Source organism: Podarcis tiliguerta (genome assembly GCF_965153285.1).
Source record: "Podarcis tiliguerta genome assembly, chromosome: 8".
Taxonomy (NCBI): Eukaryota; Metazoa; Chordata; class Lepidosauria; order Squamata; family Lacertidae; genus Podarcis; species Podarcis tiliguerta.
In genome coordinates this window covers 32,424,768-32,444,540 of record NC_139541.1, presented here as the reverse complement: position 1 = coordinate 32,444,540, position 19,773 = coordinate 32,424,768, and the positions used below count along the sequence as shown (strand labels likewise).

At 45.2% G+C, this 19,773-nt stretch overlaps 2 long non-coding RNA genes across 2 annotated transcripts in view; one reads left to right on the top strand and one right to left on the bottom strand.

The window, feature by feature from the left end:
- The first annotated feature begins 5,991 nt into the window (after positions 1-5,991).
- LOC310682801 overlaps positions 5,992-19,773 on the top strand; it is a 63,457-nt gene continuing 49,675 nt past the window's right edge. The window contains exon 1 of the long non-coding RNA XR_014514175.1: positions 5,992-6,131. This is a non-coding gene — a long non-coding RNA (uncharacterized lncRNA). The remainder of the gene's footprint in view (positions 6,132-19,773) is intronic.
- LOC310682779 overlaps positions 11,511-19,773 on the bottom strand; it is a 72,063-nt gene continuing 63,800 nt past the window's right edge. Inside the window, exons 3-4 of the long non-coding RNA XR_014514140.1 lie at positions 14,801-14,939; positions 11,511-11,612 (exon numbers count right to left, since the gene is read on the bottom strand). This is a non-coding gene — a long non-coding RNA (uncharacterized lncRNA). The remainder of the gene's footprint in view (positions 11,613-14,800; positions 14,940-19,773) is intronic.

Below are 19,773 nucleotides of genomic sequence, written 5' to 3'. Positions count from 1 at the left end.
GTCTCTGGATACTGAGGAGAGAATGCAGCAATCATAAGAACATATAAGAACCTTCTGGATCAGGCCAATGGCCCATCTGGTCCAGCATCCTGTTCTCACAGTTGCCAACCACATGCTGTTGGGAAACAGGCAAGTAGGATCCAAACACAAGAGCCCTCTCCCCGCCTGTGGTTTCCAGCAACTGGTACTCAAAGATACTGCCTCCAAACATGGAGACAGAGCATGGCCATCATGGCTAGCAGCTACTGATAGCCTTCTCCTGCATGAATTTGTCATTTTACAGCCATCCAAGTTGTGGCCATGGCTGCCTCCTATGGGAGTGAGTTTGATTGTTTATCTGCGCACTGCATGATAAGTACTTTATTTTCTCTGTCCTGAATCCTCCAACGTTCAGCTTCATTGGATGTCCATGAGTTCTAGTATTATGAGAGAGAGAAACTTTTCTCTCTCCACTTTCTCCATGCCGTGCATGGTTTTATAAACTTCTATCATGTCACTTCCATCATGGGGGCAAGATGAGGGCTCTGCCACGTGAGATGTAGTATGTTATGAGATGGTTGGATGGTGTTCTTGAAGCTACCAGCATGAGTTTGATCAAACTGCGTGAGGCAGTGGAGGACAGAAGTGCCTGGCGTGCTCTGGTCCATGGGGTCACGAAGAGTCGGACACGACTAAACGACTAAACAACAACAACAACATGAAGAAAGTGGCAAAGTTCAGCCAGCATCCTCTGCTGACGCCTGGAACTTCGCTGACAAGACAGGGGGGTGAATTTTGGCTTACATCCTCTATCCTTACAAAGAAAGCGATTCTTACCCTGCCTGCATCCCCACTGTTTGGCCTGCTCCTGCCTCTTGTTTTCTCCAGTTCATTGATGGCAGAAGTAGAAAGAGAATCGGTGATGCTGCTGCTTTGTAACGGTTGTGTTTCCAGGTGGGCTGGCACAGATCATGTCACTGCGCTCTGAGGATGCTCTAAGGTGCGATGAGGCAGGACGTGCTTTGATGCAACCCAGAAAGGGAAAAAACTCTCTGAAGCCAAACGCCATTGACAGAAGAAAAAGAGAAGAGAAGGAAAAAGGTGCTGCTTAGTAATACCACAAGACATCTCCCCCTCGTCTTACAGTAATGTAAGAAACTGCCTAGTGCCTTATTGAGTTAGGACATTCACCTCAATATTCTCTACACGGACTGGCAGCAAGGTTTCAGAGAGGGAACATTCACAGTCTTACCTGGAGACCCCAAGGATTGAACCTGAGACCTTCTGCATTAAAGCAGATGCTCCACCACTGAGCTGACGTCTTTCCTTCAGAGGTGGTTTTAGGGTAGCATGTTCAGTTGGGCTGCACTGGGTGCCAGGGCTGCACCAATGGTGTAGAATGGAGCAGCAGAGGGCGCCGAAATTTACCATCACATAGGCGGCTGCTAGAATTTGAGAACCCAAAGTCCACCACAGCTTCCTTAAGTGTTGAGTAGGGCACCAAGACCCTTATCAAGGGTCTATTTCACAGAGGGTAAATCTATCAGTTGCTACTATCCATGACAGCTATAGTCTACCTTCACTGTGAGAGGAAGCATGCCTCTGAATGCCAGGTGATTGTGAAAAGAGAATTCCTGCAAAGTTTTCTATGGCTACGATCCTATGAACTCTTACCTGGGACTAAGCACTAATAAACTCAGGGCAATTGTTCAAAGTGAGGTGAGATGGGATGGGATACCACTTCTCTTCATGTTTAAGCAGAGGTTGGCTGGTTATCTGTCACGTATGATCTAGTTGAGATTCTTGCATTGCAGGAGTTTAGACCAGGTGACCCTCAGGGTACCTTCTAACTCTACAGCTCTATGATTCTCTGATCAGCCACAGTGGGCCTAACACCCCCCCCCCCATCCTTTTCCCTCTTCCACTTCAGGCTCTTACTTCTGGGTAAATCTACATAGGATTGCACTAAAAGATCATCAGTTGTAATTCAGTATCCAGCGAAGAATCTCAGAGGCAGCTGTGGCACAATAAAAAAGAAGTTTCAAATCAGTTTTGTAATTAAAATGGGAAGCCTTTGAGAAAATAATAAAAATACATAAAAAGAGGATGTTAAATTCCCAATCTGAAGTGGAAGCTAGGTTGTTGTTTTTGACAAGATTTGGTCTTGCTGTTAAACCCATCCAGCTAAGCCTTCCCCCTGCCCCCAAAGAGCAGTTTCAAGAAGTCTAAACACATGTGGACCATTAAGCCTGTTTGAGAAAGCATGAATCACTTTGGCCAACCCTAGAGACTACCAGGGAACATATTTCGTAATGTTTCTCATTCTACAAACATTCTAAAGGGTCTGATGGCAAAATGGGGCAATATGCTTTGGGGCTTACATCTCTGCAGACCTGTGTGCCATCTGCCCTGAGACCATGAGTAAATGAATTCAGATGCCCAGCCCCACCTGAAATCAGAGGCTCATTTTTGATATACACACGTTCCACACACAAATCTAGATGTGCCCTCAAAATGTCTCTTAGCCTAAGAAAAAATCAAGACACATGGTCACATGTGGAGAGACATCTGGCCATTGATTTACATCCCAGATGAATTTATGATGTAGCATGCTCCTTCCCAGCAATGTTCTTACCCTTGGAATTGCCTGTAATTGCCACCCCCCCCCCCAATTTTTGTTTTAAAATAACAATACAATTAAAAGAGAGGGGGAAATGGCTGAGGAAATAGCTGATGATTTGCTGAAGGAGAGGAAGGATAGGAATTAATCAAAGATTAAGGCTATGGGTGGGGAAGAAATTAAGTTTGGTTTTCATTTTAATATGAACCAAAACACAGCTCTGCTTCAGAACAGAATGGAATATAAAACCTGGAATTTAGGCTGCTTTTCTCAACTGCCAAAATCTCTGGGTTAAAGGGTGGTATCTGGGTTGTCTTTGTTGGCACCTGGCAAGCCTGATTCTGACCGATGGGTGCCACTCAACATGCAATGGGTGATGAGGGCATATATAGAATTTGCTGCTAAGGAGAGCGCATTGAAGTGAATTAGAATTGCATCCTGCAGCATTTGCTTTGATGGCAGAGAATCTGTTTCAAAACCACTTTCACCACACTTAGGCCCAATTCACACCATCCATTTAGAGCACTATGATACCACTTAAACTGTCATGGCTTCCCCCATAAAATTCTGGGAGCAGTGGTTTGTTAAGGTTTCTGGTAGTTGTTAGGAGACCCCTATTCCCCACACAGGGCTACAATTTCCAGTTGTGAATCAGTCCCTGTGAAGAGGGACTGATTGTTAAACCACTGTGGAAACTGTAACTCTGGGAGGCAAACAGGGTTACAACAACAACAACAGTAGTAAACACTTTGGTTGGAGAACTGCATTGCAAAAGTCAGATACAGTGGTACCTCGGGTTACATGCACTTCAGGTTACATATGCTTCAGGTTACAGACTCCGCTAACCCAGAAATAGTACCTCGGGTTAAGAACTTTGCTTCAGGATGAGAACAGAAATTGTGCTCCGGCGGCACGGTGACAGCAGGAGGCCCCATTGGCTAAAGTGGTGCTTCAGGTTAAAAACAGTTTCTGGTTAAGAACGGACCTCTGGAACAAATTAAGTACTTAACCCGAGGTACCACTGTAACTGCAAATTTCGAAGGATGGTTGCGATTTGGTTCACATATTGTTTTAGAAAGTGCAAAGCTGATACTTTTGGCTTTAAAAACAAACGGAATCATATTTCTCCCCCCACCCACCTATAGCTGCGCAATTCAAGCATCTTCCTTCCATCTGTTATAAGACCATGCAGCTTATTCAGCTTGGCCAGAGCAAGGTTGGCGGAGGAGGGGTACCTCTTGTTCTTTGCCTTCCAGCTCCTTTTTCATCTTTCTTGTGAATTTAGAAAGCTTCATCCTTTTGAACTCTCTGTTTTTTTCAAAGGCTGCCACACAAGTTTAAGGTGTCTTGTTAGTTTTGTCTCTCCTCGAGAAAAGGTTCCCTCTGTAAAACTGTCTGGGCCGGTTTCCCTCCCTTTTGCTCTCAGAAGTAAGTTTGAGGTCCTGATCCTGTCCCTCCTCAGAAGAATCAGGATCAAAAGTGACATGTTGTTCTTCCTTGCTCCCCCTTCCACTTGAGTCCGGACAAGACATCACATTGCCACAACACATTGGTCTTTCCTCTTTCATTACCAACGCACCCTGGTGGTGGAATTCCACAGAGCTCCCCTTGGTATTGTCAAGAATTGCAGAAAAGGAATTCAGGGCAATGAAAGGAGACTCAGTGGCTCCTCATACTTTGCAGCTCACACAAAAGTGCAAGCTTTGGGGCCAAAGAGAAACCCAGATTTTGCTCTCAGAAAACCATGCATGCATTTCTTTATACAGTGGTACCTCAGGTTAAGTACTTAATTCGTTCCGGAGGTCGGTACTTAACCTGAAACTGTTCTTAACCTGAAGCACCACTTTAGCTAACGGGGCCTCCTGCTGCTGCTGCGCCTCCGGAGCACGATTTCTGTTCTCATCCTGAAGCAAAGTTCTTAACCTGAAGCACTATTTCTGGGTTAGCAGAGTCTGTAACCTGAAGCTTATGTAACCTGATGCGTATGTAACCTGAGGTACCACTGTAAAGTGTTCAAAATGGATTAGCCAAATCAATTCCTCCTCCCCTCTGCCTGCACCTTTATGGAGCCCCTTTCCACACTGGCTGTTTGCCACAGAACCCTTGCATGGTGCAAAGGATTCTGGGTAAGTTTAGCCACTGGGCTTAAGGCTCAGGCCCATACATGCCCGCTTACCTAGTAGTAGCAGCAACAGTGGTGGAAGAAGCAGCACTCTGGATCAGCCATGCACGGCTGGTAGTTGCCATTTTAATTTCCACAATGCTCCCCAAAACATCACTCCAGGGGATTTGTGGGAAATTTAAATGGTGGCCCCAAGACCCAACCCCCTTCTTTTCTTTATTTAAACATTTCTATCCCACCTTTTCACCATGGAAATCAAGGTGGTGTATGCAGCTCTCTCTCCCCCCCCCCCTTTTATCTTGAAAACAACCCTTTGAGGTAGGGTACTCTAAGAGACAGTGATTGGCCCAAGCTTCATAGCTGAATTGGGGATTTGAACTCTGGTCTCCTAGGTCTTAGTCCAGCACTCTAACCACTATACCACAGAGGGGTTGGGGCTGGGGCCTTGACAGCTGCAATTGCCAATCTTCTAATAAACAACAATCTACCTGAGGAGCCTCAGGAGTTTCTGGAACACAGCATGAAAGCTGCTTACATAGATCAGTATGTGGACATGGGGTTATTTTGCTTGTTTGGGTACTTCTGAACCCAAGTAAGGTTTCCTAAACGTGTTCCTGTCCCCTCACAGAGCTACAGTTACCAGAGTGGGTTAACAGTCAATCCCTCTTCACAGGGAACTGTAGCTCTGTGAGGGCAATAGAGGCCTCCTAACAACTAGCAGCATCCTCAGTTCTCAGGAATCTTTACCAAGTATGGATGTAATTTCCCTCAGCACTCAATCCCAGAAAACAGAAACAAAACAACCATCCCGGAATGGCTAGTGTGCCATCTCATTTCTTGACACTCAGATTCTGGTTTCATTCCGTCACCTGAGTTGTTCTCTTGCAGCTTCATTGCTGTTAATTGAGCCTTTGTGCCAGCATGTGCCCCAGTGCTGGCGCTGGGATGTCCTGATGCCACAGACGCCACATCTCCATGCAAATGATTATTGGAGGTATCCAGCATGACGCAAACTTTGGCTTTTTTCGACATCAGCAAAGGAGATAATTACTGTCATGTGTATGATTTGAAGGGGCTGTGTGTGTGCGTGCATGTAGGCCTCGTGGCTTTCTTGTCAAGTTAGAAGAATTCATTAGAATTTCCAGCTGCCAGTAAAAAGCCTTCCTACATTCTGGGAGGTCCCAGTAATGGGGAAACACACACAAAAGGAAAACAGTTGTGCCAAAAATACATCCAGGCTTGGAAGCCATTTTATTACACAGAATTAACTCTGGCTGGAGATCCTGGGCCTATGTTGATCTGTGTTCCTTCTTGCAGAGAACAGAAATTCCCATGTAAAATGTGTTAGGGATTGGGTTGCCGGACCTCCAGGCTGACCTGAAGGCTCCACGTTTGCCTGGTCCCCTCCAGGTGGGTGAGAGTGCATTGTTTTGTTTTAAAACTAAATTAAGACTATGTGTGTAAGCTTCAGCCCCACAGGATCTGTCTGTGAATTATGACATAGGCTCTCGGCGGGGGGAGGGGGGCTGCCTTCCTTTGCTCCCTCCTCTCCCAATTAACCTCCATCTCCAGGGCTCAGTGGTAGCAGGGAAAGCAGAAGAAGAATCAACAGGGGTCGCTCTCAGGTTTTGGTCTTGAAATTTCAGGATCTGGGGTGCTCCCGAGTTGGCAACTTTAACTGGATGGGCACTACAAACTGGGGAGAGCCAGTGTGGTGTAGTGGTTAAGAGTGGTAGCCTCGTAATCTGGGGAACTGGGTTCGCGTCTCCACTCCTCCACATGCAGCTGCTGGGTGACCTTGGGCCAGTCACACTTCTTTGAAGTCTCTCAGCCCCACTCACCTCACAGAGTGTTTGTTATGGGGGAGGAAGGGAAAGGAGAATGTTAGCCGCTTTGTGACTCCTGAAGGGGAGTGAAAGGCGGGATATCAAATCCAAACTCTTCTTCTTCTCTTCTTCTTCCTGTTCTTGAAACATCCACTGCCATCCAGGCTCCCTTCAAATAAGAGCCAAGATGTTTTGCTGGCCTTTCCGTTCTCATGGAACGGAAGAAGACATTGGATTATGGGGACAGGAAGTATGTTGTGTGGTATGGGGATATAGAGCTGAAATCTTCCCATCACTTCATCACACCTGTACTGGTTTCATGATAGGCATTGCATCAGGTTTATTACTAAGCTTGCAAGTGGGCTGTTTGCGCTAGATTTTCATCTAATGGCTGCTACTCGTTTGTGGGTGGCTGATGCTGCCATGCCTATCTGGGTGCCTAGCTGCTCCCCCACACTCAACTTTGGTAAAAAGCTGACTCCTAGAACATCCTTCCAGTTCAGGAACTGCGGAGGGCGAAACACTGAAATGTTTTCCTTAGGAAATGACTAATGCAGCTGTGCTTGTATTGATTTTAAGCTTGGAAAGTGAGATGTTGGAGAAGTGCTTTCTGGTATATAAGAAAGCTGACATGTTGCAAGTTCAAACTTTTAAATATTATTTAAGCAGGCAAGCCACCGGACCTCATGGAAGCAGATGCCTTATCTGGCTTACTCGGTGCCATAGTACAAAGCCTTAATCCTGCCTGACGTACAGCGAGTGTACTTGCTTTGCTCTGCCAAACAGAATGCCGGACTAGGGTGGTGTTCTGGGTTTGAACACTGGAGGGTGCAAAGAAGGCTCAATGAGGGGTGTGGCCTAGGGACAGGGGGCATGACTGAAGAGGAAGTGAAGCCTGGGAAGAAGAGTCCCTGGAGGGCTACATTTGGTCCCTGGCACTGAGGTTCCCTAACCCTGTTCTAAGTAAATATCACAGGGCTCCACAGAGCACAAATTTGACATCTGCTGCTCTTGCACGCATACTAATATAGGTGCTTATAGTCAAGACTCTTCTGGCTTGAGCTATTATTCTCTTTGTGGTCATCTCCTAGACTACTGTCCAGGGCGTTGGACTAGATGACCCTTGGGGGTCACTTCCAACTCTGATTCTATGGTTTTATGATCCTGTTGTTGTTGTCACAATTTACTTGCCCTTTGCCCCAGGATCCCAGAACAGGTTACAACTGTTAATGCACTTAAAAAAAAAAAGTTCAAAACAACTTACAATCATAGAAATAAGGTGGATCCTAAAAAGTTATGTCTCAATTGTCGAAAGCCAGGGTAAGGAGGTGTGTCTTCAGTATTTGACAAAAGCTATACAACGAAGGTGACAGACGCACCTCTGTGGGGAGGGAGTCCCACTACTTAGAGGCTGCCACAGAGAAACCCCCTCTCGGGTGGAGCAACTACCAAGAGGGCCTTTTCACTGATCTTCGCATCCAAGGAGGTTTGTAGTAGGGAAGGAGGCAGTATATCTGCTGTCCCCCTACAACAGTACAGTGGTACCTTGGGTACTTAATTCGTTCTGGAGGTCCGTTCTTAACCTGAAACTATTCTTAACCTGAAGCACCACTTTAGCTAATGGGGCCTCCTGCTGCTGCCGCGCCACCGGAGCCCTATTTCTGTTCTTATCATGAAGCAAAGTTCTTAACCTGAAGCACTATTTCTGGGTTAGCCGAGTGTGTAACCTGAAGCGTATGTAACCTGAAGCGTATATAACCCGAGGTACCACTGTATTGTAAAGCAACTTAATGTTTTTTTAAAAAAACACAACAGACTTACAGTTCAAAAATCATAGAGCCAGATCATTTCTGGAGGTCCCTCAATTCTTCGGAGCCTCCTTCAGCCCTCTTAGCACATGATCCCCCACACCTGGTGACTTCAAAAGTAAATAGAAATTAGGGAAAAAATAAATTGGGGTAGGACTGGGAGGGGGGAAGAACACTGGTTGTCTGAATCCACCAGTTGCCCCAAGTATATAGAAGCAAGCAAAACCATCTTGCCAGGTTTTTAAATCAATCTCTTGCCAATGTCTGAACTTTGAAGTCAACAGATGGGTCATAATGGAAACAAGCTCGTTGCCTCCCCCCCCACACCTGGGCAAAAATCCCTCCCTTCGAGATGAATTTTGCAGAAGACAGATAAACTGGAATTACCCAAGTGTTCTCTGGCCCACTTCAAAGGCTGTGTTTTTTTTGAGGACATAATCAGATTCTGATGCTCAGAGCCTGGGCCCTACCAACTGCTCATTTGATCACAACTCAAAACGGTTTTGCCGCAGAAAGATACCTAATCAATTACAGAACAGACATCTGCTGCAGCTGACGTTACTGATGACTTGGTAGAAAGAATGTGCACTACAAAGTACGGCTGCAGAGGGAGGGCGAGCAGGTGGCTGTGGGACGGAGAGGGAATTAGTGCGGCAAGAGTAATTGCAACTGGCCTCCGCGTGGTCACTAAGAGGGAAAAGTAGGGGGCCTATTGGTCCCCACTTGCAGCTGGGCTCCATGCATCCTTACTCAGAAACCCCAATACTATGCACACAGAACATTTAAAGCACTATCACACCACTTTAAACCCTCATGACTTTGCTCAAAGTATTATAGGAGGTGTAGTTTGTTAAGCAGGCTGAGAATCGTTAGGAGACCCCTATTCCCCTCACAGAGTTACAGCTCTCAAAGTTCCTTGTGAAGAGGGATTGATGGTTAAGCCACTCTGGGAACTGTAGTTCATTGGGGGTGTTGGGAACTGTAGCACAGGGAGTGGTAAATGACCATTCCCAGGACTGAGGGAAACCACATGCTTTCAATTCATCTGGCCTAAAGATTTTCTTTACCTGGCTGAAATCTGTCCTTGAATTCTGATCATGCCACTTTCTTCCCTGAATGGAACGCAAACAGGGGTGCGTGAAGAAACCAGTCTAGCGAACAATGTAAATATTTTACATATATTGCTCTGTCCACTTTTATCACCAGCCCCCAAAAGGGAATGTGGCCCTCAGCCAGAAAAGAGTTTCCCACCTAAGGTATCCAGCAATTCTAGAACTATGTATGCCATTAATAGAACACACCCAAAAAAGTTCTGTTGGCTCAAACTTCTTCTTTTAATCAGGCAAGGCTAGTCTAATTCATCCCCATTTAAGTCAAAGGAGGTTTTTCTCTCCTCCCCCCCCCCTTGCTTTTGTTTTTTCTTTCCCCCTCCCACCATCACAGATCCTTCTGAGCCATCCAGTCCCCCGCCCCGGCTCTTTTTGATGATTTCGTTGGCTGGTTTCCATTGAACATTCTTCATTGATCAATTCACTGGGCCCAGCTTTATCCTTGCCCAATCAGGACGAGAGCCCGCTGGATGGAGATGAAAATGTGCCTTGGAATCCTGTCTCTCTGCCTGTTCTGGCCAGGAGTTTTCTAGCATTCAACAACCACGCATGCACACACACACACACAAACATACAAACAAATGAAAGCTTACTGAAGCCCGGCCAAATTTTAGCTGAATCACTCTGCTAAGCAGAGCTGCCAAATCTGACTCCCCCCCCCCCCCCGCCCCGCAACTCCCAGTGAAAGGCTGCCAATCTTTTGTTGGGAATAGGCCTCTTGACATTTGCTCAAGAGCAGCAGTGGCTCAGTAGCAGCAAAAGTCTCCTTGCATTGGGCTTCCGAAAGCCAGGGGTCTACTTTAAGTAATCTGGCTACTTCTCCATACTCACCGTTCTTGTCGGGGCTTATGCTTGTTTTTTGTTATTTTATGCACAGAGAAAGCTATAATCTAGCCTTGGAACAACACACACACAAAATTTGCATTTAGGGGGCTTCTTTGCAGCACCAAAATAGGCAGAAGTTAAAAGCACTGTCCGTGCGTGGAGTGAATGGCAAAGGCTTGTTTTTCATCTTGCCTTTATTGAGCAGATTCCCGCAGTTTACTTTTTTTCCGAGCATCTTCTGGCATCTTTGGATCAGCCGACAAAGAAATTCTTTTTGGACTCAGCATGCGGTCAAATGAAGATCCAGTTCAAAGTGACATGAAAATCAGAAATATTGGGTAGATAACAGGTATTGTCTATTTCAAGGCCTCTGTTCTTCATTGTCAGTAGTCCCCATAACTGGAGAGACATGCTCACAAAGAAGTAAGAAATGTTCAAAGTGGGCAACAGATGCTTTATTAGAAGGCAAACCTTGCTCTTTTTTCTATTCATTTCATCCTAACACAGGCAGGTTTCCAAGTGGGAAAAAAGCAGCTTTGAAGTTCTCTTCTTCTTTCCTCTCTCTCTTTTATTTGATGGGCTTTAAAAAAAAAAAAGAGGATCCTAATTTCAAATCGCCAGTGAGGCCTTCTTAATGCTCTTAAGCTACAAAATATTATAATGCTGTAATAACAGGATCATTACCAGTTCTCCTTTATATTTAGCACCTTGTCTAATTACTTAATTGGAAAGAGTCTTCTGATGACTAGCTCTTGCCGAATGAGCTTCCCACAAAGAGAGACCCCAAAGTCACCTTGATCTTGGCAGGTACGGTGTGAGAGTGAACCTTTGACTTTAGTAGCCTGGCAATTGTTAAGGAATATGTTCCATTGCCCTGGTGGAAATTTTCTTGCTCTCTCCCCTCCATATATATATATATATTCCCAAGAATTGTACTTTAGATATCACTCAACATTGACTACTATATTGTTCTGGCTGCTAACTGACCAGCCCTTTGTCAGGCAGATTGTTAATAGTCCAAGACAGTTGGTTGATGCCTCATCAACAAGAGCCAACAGATAAGAAACCATCTCTTGATAGTTAGGAATCTCTCTGTCTTTTGGAATAAGATACCCATCAGAGTTTGTGTTTTGGAATACGGTAACCCAACTCTAGCTGAGGGAAGGGGGCACAGAAACAGAAATTAGGCAGAAGGAAAGAGAGTAGAGTTGGACTTACCTGGGCCTGGGAGGTGCAGTCATGGTGGCGGTCGGGGAGGGGGGGCACTGTCCAAGTTGCTGTCAGGCAGGTCTGCCTCACAGGAATTTCTGTTTGCCTTCATAACTTTCAACAAGGCAAGTATTACAAAGGCAGTGTAAGGCTGCATTTTATTTCATAGGAAGGAAACTTCAGCTGGTACTGCTGCCTATAGAACTTCTCACCACTCGGAGAAGTGAGAAGCGCTTTCTCAACTGAGTGAAGCAAATGGCCTGCTAAATGAGGGCAATGGCACATCTAGTCCAGGATCCTGTTCTCACATTGGCCAATCAGATGCCTACAGGAAGCCTGCAAGCAGTACATGAGTGGAACAGCACTCTACCCACCTGTGATCCCCACCCCCCCCCCAAAAAAAAAACTGGTATTCAGAGGCATATTTCCCCTGACAGCAGAACTGGAACATAGCCATCATGGCTACTAGCCATTTTTTAAAATGAACTTTTTCAGATAAAAAATACTACAGTTTAGGGGTGGGGGGAATTAATGTAACCACATGCCTCCACTAGAAGCCAACAAACAAAAAGAGGGGCCAAAGAAATCAACTGGTGAAACATTAAAGAGAAGTGTTAATTTGGCTTTGGGAGAAAAGCCACAAGAGGGCCATCTCAGTCTCCCAAGAAAAGCCGTTCCAAGCTTAGGGGGCTACAGGAAAGAAAGGCCTGTTTCTTGTGGAGGGTAATCTAGGCTCCAGCAACATCTAGAGGACCACAAATGCCCCATAGCTGGAGTCCACTTCGGTCCACGCCCTTCACAAGATCTGGTAGTCTTTAAGGTGCCACAGGACCTTTCACCAATTGACTGCAACTGACTAATAGGGCTACCCCTCTGGAATTTTTCACCCAGTCAAGGATTTACATATGGTAGAAGGAAGAGCGAGCATGTGTACAAGAGAACATGTGACCCAGACACTCCACATGGCAGTTGTGGAAGGGTCATTGCTCAGTGGTAGATAATTCAAGGTCCATGCAGAAGGTCCCAGGTTCAATCCTTGGAGGTCTGCTGCCAGTCGTTGGCTACATTCACAGTGTACAAGCAAAACTCCCTGATACGGCGTTAAATGGGTAGGGCTTTCCCCAAAGAATTCTGGGAACTGTTGTTTGCAAAGGGTGCTGAGAGTTATTAGGAGGCCCCTATTCTTCTCCAAGGTGGGACGCGGGTGGCGCTGTGGGTTAAAGCCTCAGCGCCTAGGGCTTGCCGATCGAAAGGTCGGCGGTTCGAATCCCCGCGGCGGGGTGCGCTCCCGTTGTTTGGTCCCAGCGTCTGCCAACCTAGCAGTTCGAAAGCACTCTCGGGTGCAAGTAGATAAATAGGGACCGCTTACTAGTGGGAAGGTAAACGGCGTTTCCGTGTGCGGCTCTGGCTCGCCAGAGCAGTGTTGTCACGCTGGCCACATGACCCGGAAGTGTCTTCGGACAGCGCTGGCCCCCGGCCTCTTTGAGTGAGATGGGCGCACAACCCTAGAGTCTGTCAAGACTGGCCAGTACGGGCAGGGGTACTTTTACCTTTATTCTTCTCCAAGAGGTACAATTCTCACCCTGTGAACAGGGATTGACTGTTAACCACTCTGAGTATTGTAGCTCTGAGTTGAAAAAGGGCCTTGTAACAGCTCTCAGCACTGCTAACAAACTACAGCTTCCAGAATTCTTTGGAGGAAGCCAGAACTGTTTAAAGTGGCATGAAACTGCTTTAAATGTACGGTGTGAATGCAGCCACTGTGGACACTATTGAGCTAAATGGACCAATGACCTGACGTGTTATAAGGCATCTCTCTATGTTCCTCTAGTTCTCATATGAGCATACGCCTGACTTGTCAGATACAGGAGCTTCTGCCTCAAAGGAGAAGGGAAAGATAATCCAGGCCATGTTTGTTCACATACCGGACTGCGCATTGAGCTTAACATAAATGATGGCAGTTGCCTTATGCTCTCTGGCTGCGAAAGGTTCCCCACCCCACATAGTCATTACATCTCAAAGCTGTTATCTGCTTATTCAGAAATAATTCTGATTCTGTGCAAACCTGCATTATTACTGCCAGCAACCTCTCATTTGTTTACAGCAAGGGGTGGGGGAAATGGCGCTATTCAACAGGGTGCAACGGAAAACAGCTATTACTTATAATCCGCAGAACCTAGGCATTGTTATTTGCCGTTACTGACATTATGCTCAAATACTAAACTATCAATTTCAGAGGAATGCAAATCTCTCTTTATTATGGCAACAACAGCAATTTCCAATTGTCATCCCTTTTGTGCTCGTAAGTGAAGAATTAAAATGTCAGTGTTCATTGTTAGTTCTTCATATTTTATGGATTACGCTTTTTGTGCGTGTGTGTGTGAAAATGTTTTGGAAGCCACGCCACAATAAGAGAACTTCACAGAGGCGGAAAAAGGAAGTGAATTATTTAACACACGGAGGCGACCAACTTCATTATCCCAAATACAAGCATATTGAAAGACGCTTTGCTGTGAAAAGAGAATTCAGTACAGTAACATGAAATTGGAAACACTGAATGCCTGCACAGAAACAAAGGGGACGATCGACAGAGAACTAATCTAAAAGGCACCGAGATGCCAGGTAGAGGAAATGAATCGATTAAAAAGATACCAAATAATTGTTTCCCTGGCATTGAAGTTGACCTGATATAAAGTCATTCATGTAGCATAAATGTCCAAAAATATTTTATTTTTATCAGGGCTGCCAACCTGAATCAAGTTAGCCTGGAATCCTGACCCCACTTACCAGGGAGTAAGCTCAATCGAATTCACTGGGACTTACTTCTGAGTAGAAGGAGTTAGGATTGCAGCCTTATACCCAAGATCCACAGAGATGAGAGAGCTTGGATTCAGAAGATCTTGGGCTTTCCCAGCTCAGCTGATATAACTTAAACTGGAGTAATTTATCCCAACGTTAAGTCCCCCTATTACTGCCGTAGAGCTACAATTCCCAGAGTTCCCTGGGAAGAGGGGTTGGCTGTTAAACTGCTCTGGGAATTGTGGGTCTGTGAAGGAAACAGGGAGTCTCCTAAGAACTCTTAGCACCCTTAACAAACTACGGTTCCCAGGATACTTTGGCGGGGGAACTATGTCTCTTAAAATGGTATCATAGTGCTTTCAATATATAGTGTGGATGTGCCCAGAGATTGCTATGTGGGAAGTATCCTAAACTGTGCTCTCCTGCTGGAAGCCTGAGGTCGTACAGCCTGGGGAAAGTTCTGTGTCATGTGATTCTGCCAAACACTAGAAAAAAAATACCACTTACCAGAGGTCTGGGGATTTCTTAAAAGATTTGCTGCTGAAAGAAATCCAAAGTGGTACTTCCCTTGGCCTCGCTCCCACACCTAAAAGCCATAGACACATCTGGAGCGGTTGTGTCATCGTCATCTCGCTTGGAATCCTGCAACTGAAAGGATTTTTATTTTTATTTTTATTTTACACTGCAAGCTCTTCAGGGCAGGAATGTTACGTGTTATGCTGTATATTTATGGTACTCTATAAATAATGGTTTTCCCTCCATTAATTATTTTTGTTCCCTAGTTCCTTTAAGTGAACACAGCCATTTACAAGTATATAAAACACAAGCCTTTTCTGCCCCCGAGGAACTTGTAATGTATAAGATTGCTAACACTCCATGATTTGTGGAATGTGCGTTACTTCTTTCCCAGGGAGGCAGTGCGATTTCATATCCACAAAGGAACGGAAGCGTTCGCTTAAGCAGTGCCTTCCATCTGTTCGAGGGAGAAAGATTTGGGGTTTCCAAGGTCAAAAATTCAATAAGGCTTTAGGGAACAGAGTTTGGGGTCGCCAATAGTCTTGCATTAGAAAGAAACGCGGGGTAAGAGAACAGGGCTATGTAACTTTACCCACTTTCATAGGGTCCCTACAGGTAAGCTGGGGATCTTTACTCAAGTACACACACAAACACAAACACACACACACACACACACACACACACACACCCTCCATCAAGGTTGGCTTTGGCTCTGGCCTCCCAATAGTCTCCACAAAAACAAGCAGGGAAAGACTTCTGTTCCAGAGCTGAGAAAGGAAAATAAGAAGCATAACTTCAGTTCTGAATGAGAGAATTCTTGAGAATGTTCCTCCTCCTTCTGTTTGGTACATAGGTTGCATCCACACCAGACATTTAAAGCACGCTCATACCACTTTAACAGCCATAAAGGTAAAGATAATGGGACCCCTGACCGTTGGGTCCAGTCGCGGAAGACTCTGGGGTTGCAGCAGTTCCCAGCAACCTTTAACATACTAAAGTTCCCAGGATACTCCACAACTGCTAAGGTTGTGCAAGAGGGCTTTAAGGAGGTGATGAAGAAGGTGTAGCCTTAGGAAGCTGCCTCAGACCTAGTCAGGCGGCCTGTTCATAAGAACTAAGATGAGTCTGCTAAGATCAAGCCAATGGCCTATCTAGTCCAGCATCCTTTTCTCACAGTGGCCAACCAGATGCCTGTGGGAAGCCTGGAAACTGGACACCAGTGCAACACCATAGGTCAGTTGTAGAGCATCTGCAGAAGGCCTTGGGTTCAATCCACAGCATCTCCAGGAAGGTCTGGGAGAGACCTTCCCCCTAGTCTGAAATCCCAGAGAGCAAGGATCATTCCTTGTGGACAATATTGACCTATGATGATTCAACTCAGTGTAAGGCAGCTTCCTTTGTTCCTGCACTGAATCGACCCAATTCAAGGTAATAATGGCTGCAAAGGTTCCCAACCAAAAACAAACTGCAAAAGGTCTCCTGCATATTGGCAAGATTTAAAAACACATTGTCATGCCTTGCTCAAAATGGGTTCCAGAACTGCCTACTGCAGGGCTGGGGGACCTATGGCCCTGTAGATATTGTTAGATTACATCTCCCATCATTCCTGACCACTGGCCATCTCAGCTGGAACTGATGGGAAATGGGAGTCCTAAACATCTGGAGTGCCTCAGATTCCCCGTCCCTGGTCCACCAGAAGAACATCTGAAGGAACACAACAAAGTTGCTTTTCTTATCTACCATCGAGAACAACCTTTTAACTGTGGGCAGGTCCACACAACACGTGACTTCCTCCAATGAGTCATGGGAACTACAGTTTGCTAAGGGCACTGGGAATTGTAGCCCTGTGAGGGGAAACTATACTTCTCAGGATTCTTTGGGGATATAGTGTGCTTTAATTGTGCATTTAATATGATTTGACAGATGCTGAAATCTGGCATATTAGGAAAGAGAGCCTTTTGCTCTTAACGTAATCATCTGTCAGTGGCAAGTGGCAAGACAGAAAAATACATTTTACATGTAAAAATCTGCTCGGAAGAATAGGAATGTAAAAAAGCTGCCCTAAACGAAGCCAGTCCATGGGTCTATCTAGCTCCATCTTGCATACAGTCATACCTCGGGTTAAATATGCTTCAGGTTGAGCGCTTTCAGGTTGCGTTCCACGATGACCCAGAAGTAACGGGACGGGTTACTTCCGGGTTTTGTCACGCGCAGAAGTGGCGACCCACGCAGACATAGGTTGCGTTCTGCTCAGGATGTGAACGGGGCTCCAGAATGGATCCCGTTCGCATCCAGAGGTACCTCTGTACACTGACTGGCAGCAGCTCTCTAGGATTTAAGGCTCCACCTGGAGATGCCAGGGATTGAACCTGGGATTTCTGCATGCAAAGCAACTGCACTAGAGTGAGCTAAGGTTAAAGGCTGAAATTTTATTCATACCAAAAAGAAGAAGAAAAAGGTAGATAGAGAGAATCTGTATAAAAGTTGCATTCTTGAGACACTTTCAGCTGTTACATTTTGAAAATCCTCTTTTGTCATAGTGCCAAAAGTTCACAAAGGGAGATCTATGAGTAAAAATTTTCCATTTATTCTTGAAGTGTTGCTCTGCCTGACCAATAGTGTCAGAAGTGCGTAAAGGATGATCTGAACAGAGAGTTGCCTTGTTATGAACCAAATACACCATCCCTTGTAAGCAACTCCTTATTCAGACTCCTGCTCAGGAACTTGGATATGATCACAATGCTGGAAAGGTCAGGAAGTACCTACTCAAAAGATGGAAAATGTTTCTATAATCAAATACCGGGTGAATAACCTCTGGCGTACTACTTCCTCTTAACTCGCTCAGCTTTTAACATCTGGACCTGGACTTAAGGGCACTTGACACAATTAGGCCTGTAAACGCTGTGTCTTTTAAAACATCCTACTTTCATGGAAATAGTTTCTCCAGTGGTGGATGCCCTGTGCTTGGCTCAGTTAGGAATTGCCTCAGTTGAACTTTCTCACAAAGTTTGGGGAAAGGGATCTACTCTGTGTGCAGAAGGTCCCTGGTTCAATCCCCAGCTAAGGATGGGAACAGTGGAGGCTAGTCCATTTGGGCGAGTAGAGCACTGCTCCACCAACTTCACTCCACCCTCAGTCAGTCCTCAACTTCCTTCCTTATGCAACCAGCCCAGAGGGAGGCACAACTGCCCACCTCCTTTTCTTTAATCTTAGTGCTGCCTCTTGTAGAATTCAGACAGGAGGAGGAGGATGGGGACAAACTAGAATTTGTTGGCTCTGCCTGTGATTGGCTCTTTGGCTCCATCTACTGTTGGCCTCCTGCCTTGCCAGTCCCAAGCCACTACTGGCTGGGAATCTTCCCAGTCCCAAACCCTGGAGAATCACATCTGTGGATACACAATGTTGCCAGTCTTCATGTCACGTTTGCAGACATCTTTGTAATGCAGAGTTGGTCTGCCAATTGGCCTGGTGCCAGAATCCCCATAGAACACACCCCTGGGGATCCTGCCATTTTTCTTTCTCTGGACATGACCAAGCCACTGTAGATGACACCGAGACAGGAGTGCAAACATGCTGGGAATGTGGGCTTTGGAGAGCACATCTTTGTTTGGAATTCTGTCCTGTCATGTGATACCCAAAATCCTTCTGATGCAGTGCATGTGGAAGGCGTTGAGGCATCAAACCTGACGGTTGTAAGTTGAAAGAAGATGAGGAGAAATAGATGTCACTGCCCAGTTGCTCATTGGGTTTCCACCAGGCAATCAAGCAGAGGGTACCAATGTTGTGGGGAAATGGCAGAAGCTGGTGGTGATGGCAGTGAGGAGGTAGACTCCAGCCACATCTTCACCATACAGTGAGTGGTGAACACCACCTCAGCCCTTCCATCACTGTGGTCTAGCTGGAGATGCCCTTATATTCTTTCAAACAGCAGAGGGGAAGCATTTCTCCACAGCTAACATCCCTGAACAGAATACCATTTCAGCACTAGGTCTTACGTGTCTAATCTCAGCCCTGTTTAAAAAAAGAAAAACCAGCTTCAACTTAATGATTTTATTTTTAATGAAGGCACAAAGGAAGGAGATTGGTGTAAACACACTTGTGTCCCGAAGTTTGTTTGGAGAGGAGATTGACTTTCAAATTAGCTGGCTTTTCAAACATTTCAAAAAACATAGTCAAAATGCAAATGGGGCATAAATGGCCCTTTAGTAAATGCTCATTCAACATTTATTCTTTCTCAAATCATCTTTTTAAAGCGCTTTCATGGTAATGTTGAGACGATGTGACATTAGAAAAATTGCTTTGACATGCTAAGGGGTTCCCAAGATTAACAGAAAGAGAAGGAACAAGATAACGCTTTCAAAAGACCTATTTCAGAGGAATTATTACTTCCTTTGAAAGTCTTCCAAGGTTGCAGTGCATTTAAGCTTGTTGGCATACATGTAAATGAAGGACTACAAAAGTATTCTCCTACATTCAACTTGAATTAAACCTTGAGGCTAATGTTCAGGAATGACAATAAAGGCTGGATCTTTGGCTGGAGAAAATAAAAACCTAAAAAGGACCCTTTTTACTTTCAGATATCAATGAGAGAGAATTGGTTTTTCTTCTTTCTTTCTTTTTTAAAGTATAACTATATAAAAATAATCATTTTAATTCCCATTATGATATTGCTTGGGCCATTGGCCTTGATCTGATTGAATACGAGAACTTCTGAGGATTATTTTTTTACATTTTAAAAAAATACATTAAAGCATTAACATATGAGGAATCAGCTGCAAGAAAATAGCTGCTCCAGCATTCTGAACAGGTGGCTTCACCACCAGTTTTTGTCTACAAACATTTGGTTTAATAATAGGGGGGTGGGGGGATATGACAGGAAACGTATTGGCCTAGTTCACACATAATGATAAACCACGGTTTATGAAACCATGACTTTGGATATTATTTATTTATTTATTTA